A 6,929-nucleotide genomic window follows, 5' to 3' on the forward strand; every position below is an offset into this window, starting at 1 on the left:
AGAATTTCAGTAAACAATCAGATATATCCGGTGGCGTATGAGTTATCTTATACGTATGAATGTGAACGCTTTAAGGCACATATCACATTATAAATATAAATTTGAGTATACTACAGCACCTTAGTACAGCCGGATTGCCATGGTGTTTAATACACTTACAAAAATATATAAAATGGCCTACTGACTAAAAGAAGGAACGTAAATAAAGAAATGTTATGTGTTATGGATCCTTATGGAATTCGCTGTGTTGTATAGAAAAATGTATAATTTGTAAACTATTTATTTATTTTAATCAACACTATTAATAGGACATGGATTGAATGGAGAGTTTTTCAATAAAACTATTAAGTTTTTTCATCTTCTTCATAATATATAATACAATATGTAGTCAACGTTTAAGTAAATTACTAATAGTGACGCTTAATTAGGACACTAAATGCACAAATAATGCATCAGTAAATAAAATTTACAAAACTTTATGTGTGACGATCCATTTACGTTTATTCATAACGCTGCCTTCAAAGTTTCTGGCAAATTAATTACTTTAATGTGCCGTAGAAATTAGCGGAAATATCTGCTTTAATATAAGTGAGTATGCAAAATTGACAACGGAAATACCGGAATATATAAAACTGTATATGCATATATATATTCAAACAGCTCTCAGCTCATTAAATTTACATAAACTTACAAAAACAAGAAGCACTTAAGCAAATTAACCAATAGCACTCCGGTGTAAACACATAATATGCCAATTATGTAAATGAGCGATATGGTCCCCTACTAAAAAATGATTTTTGAATGATAATAAAAGCAGATGAGTGCCAGTGATATCACATACTCATTCTAATCGTTACTTAGTTATAAAAGATAAAGCTTGTCTGAAGTGGTGTTTCAATTTTCTTTGCATAGAATATAATGGCAAGTTATTATTTGGTGCTCCTAGTGCAGTAACCACAACGACTGCATCTGGATATATCCTCATATATTTTAAACTATACAAAATTTCTTTCAGTTTAGCTCATCCTACCTTAATAAAGGTTTAATAATTTTATATGGAAGCTATGGAATCTAACTGGTAACACAAAAATTATGCAGTTAATAAAATCTCATATTTTTTAATTTAAAGGCTCAAAAATAAATTCAGACATAGAATACTTTATTTTAAATATCGTTAGGAAGTAATACTTATACTCTTAAATTTTTCCATGAAAATTGGTGAAATTTTTTCTTTTGCCTTTGCTATGGCTCTATGCTGCATATTTTTGGATTATTTCCTTTGTTTTTTTCTTTGCTGAGTCCAGTAACCACAAAATCTTTTGTTGTATCTTCACCATTGTGGCCACATCAGGTTAAAATACAGACGAGTACCATTAATCGATAACAAATTGCAGTAGCTTCGTATGCTTTAGAAGATGGAAGAAAGTTAAAAGTGAAGTCATTATTCAATACTCCCTCATTAATCCCACCAGCTTCCGTTCAAAATTCTATCAAAATGAGCGTCGGTGAGTTTTGTATTATATTTCGGTAAGCCCTTCTTGGAAAGGTGCAATTTTCAGCAAGGAAGAGGATTAAACTGCATATTGAACAGAAAGAATGAATTTAGTGAAAATTGCTTCGACTGTATTCACAGCAATTACTTATTTGCAGCTGAAATCACTTGTGTTGTGAAGTACAAATATGTTCAAAATTTAGAATTTAGTTAACAATTAAACGTATAATGAATTTATAATCAAACTAAACGGAATTTGGTATAAGGCTAAAACCATTTTATGGCTGTGTGTTGTTGTACTGATTTTTAGAAAATTTACTGTGAACAGACTTTTCCAATATGAAATAAATTTGTTATGGTCTATAATCTTCAGAAAAAGAAGAATATTTATTACTTATTACGGCGAATGTTACAAAAGTGGAGTTTTGACATTTCAGAGTGCCCGAAATACAAATATGTTATATCTGCGCCCCCTACTCTAAAGAGTTTAAACAAGTCATTCTAGATATCAGCTCTATTCCGCCAGCAATCAACGATTAACTAGTAGCTATTGTGACGTTTTTGATGAATGAAAGTAATAAAATAGGACAACCAAGCTTGGAATAGCAAAATGCGTAAATAAAGTTTCACACAGCAATAGGTCTATGTTTAGAGTTGAGAAGGCAATGCAGTGCAAACAACACGCACACGCAAGTTACACCAACCCACAAACAACCGCCGTCTAGCAGTATATGTACCGTACCAGTAGATTAGTAAGGCAATTAAAGAGGTATTAGTTGTTATGCAATGTGAACAGAAAACCTTTTAGTAGTCAAGCACAAACAAGAATAAAAATAATAAAAGGGAACTGCACAACACCAATGAAGAAAATTATATAATAAAAGTATCTTGAAAATTGAAAGTAGGTCCAACTGTTTACGAAATTCTAGGACCAACACTTTAGTCCCTAAGTTTAAGATTTAAATTAGTAATAAAGAGGAAATAATATTTAACATACATCCTATTTACTTCAATCCACCGTCAATGCGTTAAAAGTTAAAAATACAAAAATATTTTTGAACACTTTATACGTTGGGCGTGAAATTTTTTAATTTCATCAATCAAATTTAATTCAAATGCAAATTTTATTTTCTCTCTCTCCGCCCACATGCATATTTTATTTCCCATAACAATATTAAATGACTGATTGAGCAACACACAGAGTTTATATGCAGTTTAGACATTTTTCTAATTTGTCAATAGCACAAATCAGTCAATCGCATACTTGTAATATAATTATGTAAATGTGCGCCTCCTACTGCTACATTTATGATTTTCATAACAATTAGAATGCAAATTGAAGTTTAAATGTATGAGAATAAATTCGAAAATTCTAAATATAGCTTGTTTGCTTATATTTACAAAATTGTATTATAGAAATAAAAATAAAAAACAAAGTGGATGCCACAATTCAAACTAACTAGCTTCACCACAATAAGGTAAATGTATATAAGTAAAATTGTACATATTTATAATATTGTTTTTAATCAAAAATAGTATGTTTTCATCAGAGGATTCAAGCAACCATTTAAATTCTATTTCACATTTAGTCATTCATGTGAACATGTCTAGCAACCTCTTTCTTAATCAGTACAAGCCAAGTTGATAAAGACACAAAGTTCAGTTAAAGACTGACTTGGAAAAACCTGAGACATGAACTCGAGTTTTTGCTGTGTAGCATTAAAGTCAATCTTACTTACGATCTTTTACGAACTTTAATATTAAAAAATAATTTGAAACTTTTTGAAACTGAAAACTGAACTCAGCATGTGTTCTTTATGAAATTCCAGCACAATCGGATATTATCGGAATTCGAAATAATACTGTCAATAGTTTTAGTTGAAATTTCTGCTAAAGATGTTGAAATGCTGACACTTTTAACAAGTCTCCGATGTTTAGTAGCAGTGAAATACACATACATACATATAAATAAATAAAAGCTGCAACAGTAAATATATGCAATATATTATGTTTTGTATATGCATATTTTATGTTTTGTATATGCAGAGTCATAACCATTTCAAAACTTCAAATACCGCCACGGCCACCATTTCACCTGTCTATTTTGCTAAACCACTACTGATATGAGCTTTTTGCAGGCTCAACCAATGGAATGAGAGTTTTGCCACAGGCGATTTGTCGAAAATTCAATAAATCCATGTTTAGATTGTGAAGTGAGAAGTGCGTACATGTTGTGGATATAGCATCCATTACATTGAACAAAATAATAATTTTTTTGACAATATTCCAACAAATTCCTGCTAAATGTTCGATGTTTTCAATATACTAAGAAGTAAATTCCAATTACAATTTTTCATTTTTTAGCTGAAGGCTAAAACGAATATACATTCTCAATTCGATAAAATTCTGAACACTTTAACCACTTTGATATAAAATATGTGTATGAGAAATATTTTAGTAAAGAATAGGAGAAAAGAAAAAAATTAACATTTTAACAGCAGGAAATCAAATTATAATAAAACTCAAGGAATTGAGTCAGGAATATTAAAACTCTAAATCATATTCACAACAAAGAGAAATATATTTTATATCACTTTGTGAGACAAAGTCTTAAAATATGCAAAATGAAGCAAGTTAAGTAATAAGCTCAACATAGGAATGCCTTTGGCATGCACAAAATTGGTCAGATAGACAGGAATGTGACAACGAGCCAGAATAGTTAAATATAAAAAAGTCGAAGAAAGACAAAGAGCTAATTCTAAAGCTGCAGTAAGTAAACACACGACGAATTTCAAATTGTCACTGCAGAAGCTTTAAAAAAAGAAACAAAGCGCTGCATTCAAATTGAAAATATTTTAAAGACCATCTAAGCCAAAGACAAAAATAATGTGTTATAAGCCAAAAAAGAAGAAATTCGCAAAGAGAATAAGAAGACGAGACAAATAAGGAACACTTCACAAGACGGTTTATTTAAACTTGAGGTTCATATTTCACACCAACAAAATTTGTTATCGAAATATATATCCTCAAAGTTTTATGAAATAATCGCATGAATACCTTCAATCCAAAGTGAAGTTCAAGTCTAAAGTATTTTGCATATCGCCGCAGTTATTTGGAAAGCAAACCTTAATAGCACCTGCTGAAAGTCAAAAAGTATTTACATAAAATGGTAATGACCAGCGAAGGTCGGAAGTGCAATTAACCCTAAAAAGTGAGAACAAACACAAGAAGAACAAAGAATTCAAAATAAAAAAAACCTGACAAAATGTGTAAATTTTACGAATAACAAGTAAGGTGAGCTAAGTTCGAGTGTTACCGAACATTTTACACTCTAGCTGTTTTCGACAATATGGGTTCCATATGACTTTATTTTAATAGGAATATGGAAACTAGACCAAGGTGTAGGCCATTTACACCTTTTGACCAGAAGAACGTGGGGTCAGGTTTGTCGGTATAATTTTATAATTTAAGGAGTCAGATTAAATCGGATTTGTTTACATTATGAGTATACGTGCATTTAGTTTTGATTACATATTTCAGGAGGACAAGCAAAGATATGCAAAGGTGCGGTTCACTCCGGTTTTCAATTTCAATGCGATACAAGTTACATTGGCAGAATAGCAAGTACCATAGTTATTATACCAGTGTATAGTATAATATATAAGTTCTTAAACTGATCACTTCTATGAATTCATGCAATATCAATTCGTTCCAAACAAGCACTTTTATTTATTGTAGAAGCTTCCCAGAACTTGGAACTAGTAAAGTAAAATACAAAAGTAATAATATCGAAGTTTACCGTAAATGTTAAGGCAGGAGAAGAAAACTGGCAAAGCAACAGTAACGTTACATCAACAAGGAGATAAAAAAATACACTATTTTGCCCCTAATGGGAAAAAAGTCTATTAACAACTTATGCTTAATTTTTGCCAACATTTGCACGTCAGCAGAAACAGATGTGGCAAGTTAACACAAACACAGCAGAGTTTGAAAAGCGTTACAACGCCCAAAAACGTTTTTAATACTTCGAAGTTGCTTTCGATGATAGCAATAAAAGAAACATGAAAGTTTGGTTTTTAGTTAACAGAGCAAAATAAAGCCACAAAGGAAGATAGTGATCGCAATTTACGGTGGCATGAAAAAATAGAAATGGTTCTCGCATACATTTCTTAGCATTTGCCAGATTTAATAGAAAAGAGCATAACAATGTTGTATACTCAAGATATTGCTGAATACTTGAAGAATTACAAGCACATGCAACACTGTAGATAGTTGTTGTGCACTTCTTATACTGTCGCCTTTAATAACGAGTAAAAGAACGCTGACCGCTGTATGGACAGCCAATAATCGATGCGTAGCGTAGTCAATCAAGCCATAGTATGCCTTAGTAACCTTAACCTTAAGCAAAGAAATTTAGTAATGCAACAGTAAGCCATCAATTTACACACGGTGAAAACGGTGTGAATAAACGCGCAACATAATCCAAGGATTTCAAGGATTTGGAATGTTGCTTTTAACTGATTCAATGGCTGACTACATGATAACTTCTCACCATGCAACAAACTTCACGCTGTGCATGGATATTTTACCGCTCGCTAGCAAATGCGCAGATTTCCTCACGCACATGTAAGTACTCCTACAGAAGTTCATCCTGGAACCTTTGCTACCTCTATAAAAGCAGACTGAGTTAAGCCATTATGGTAGACAACATTATCACGCACATACGCTGCGAAAGTGTATATTAAAAGCATTAGTATTATGTGTGCTTGAAGCCAAACTTATTATGTCGTAATTTATTGACAAATGAAGATTTCTGTGATAACTGAAAAGTTTGGAAACTTTTATCATACGCATAAATACAGCAAATGGCGTGGATTTTAGTAGAAATCGGAAATTTGTATTCTTTGGTTAAGTAAGCGTTAATGTATTTATATCTGCATATGTAGTGATACCATACTCAATACATAGTGCTCAAGAGTGCAATCTAAAATGGAATTTATGAATATATTTGATATGTCGCATTAGCGTCTAGCAAAGTTACATTCCAATTTATTTGTAGGTAAATTTGAAGAGTTTTCACTGTAAACATTCAGTTATAACCATAATATAATATATTGTAAACACTATAAAAAGTAAGTTCCCCCAAGAAAATTGGAATACACTGTGGTTTATTGAATAATAAAAACTATAAAAGGAAAAGGAACCGGGTTTGTTGTAAATAGTACATGCGGGTATCAGTGTTTGCTGATGGTTTTGAACTTTGACTGAGGCCAGCCCTAAAAACTACTAACAAAAATACAATATTTATTTAACATTCAACTCAATTCTTCACTTTCACTTTACATAGCTAACCAAAAAATGTTACTCATGCGCCCCAGCGAACGCCAAAGGGTTTTCATCCATTTTCCTTCATTCTCGATTTAGCCCGTTCCTTTCC

The sequence above is a fragment of the Zeugodacus cucurbitae genome, chromosome 5 (assembly GCF_028554725.1).
Source record: "Zeugodacus cucurbitae isolate PBARC_wt_2022May chromosome 5, idZeuCucr1.2, whole genome shotgun sequence".
NCBI classification, from domain to species: Eukaryota; Metazoa; Arthropoda; class Insecta; order Diptera; family Tephritidae; genus Zeugodacus; species Zeugodacus cucurbitae.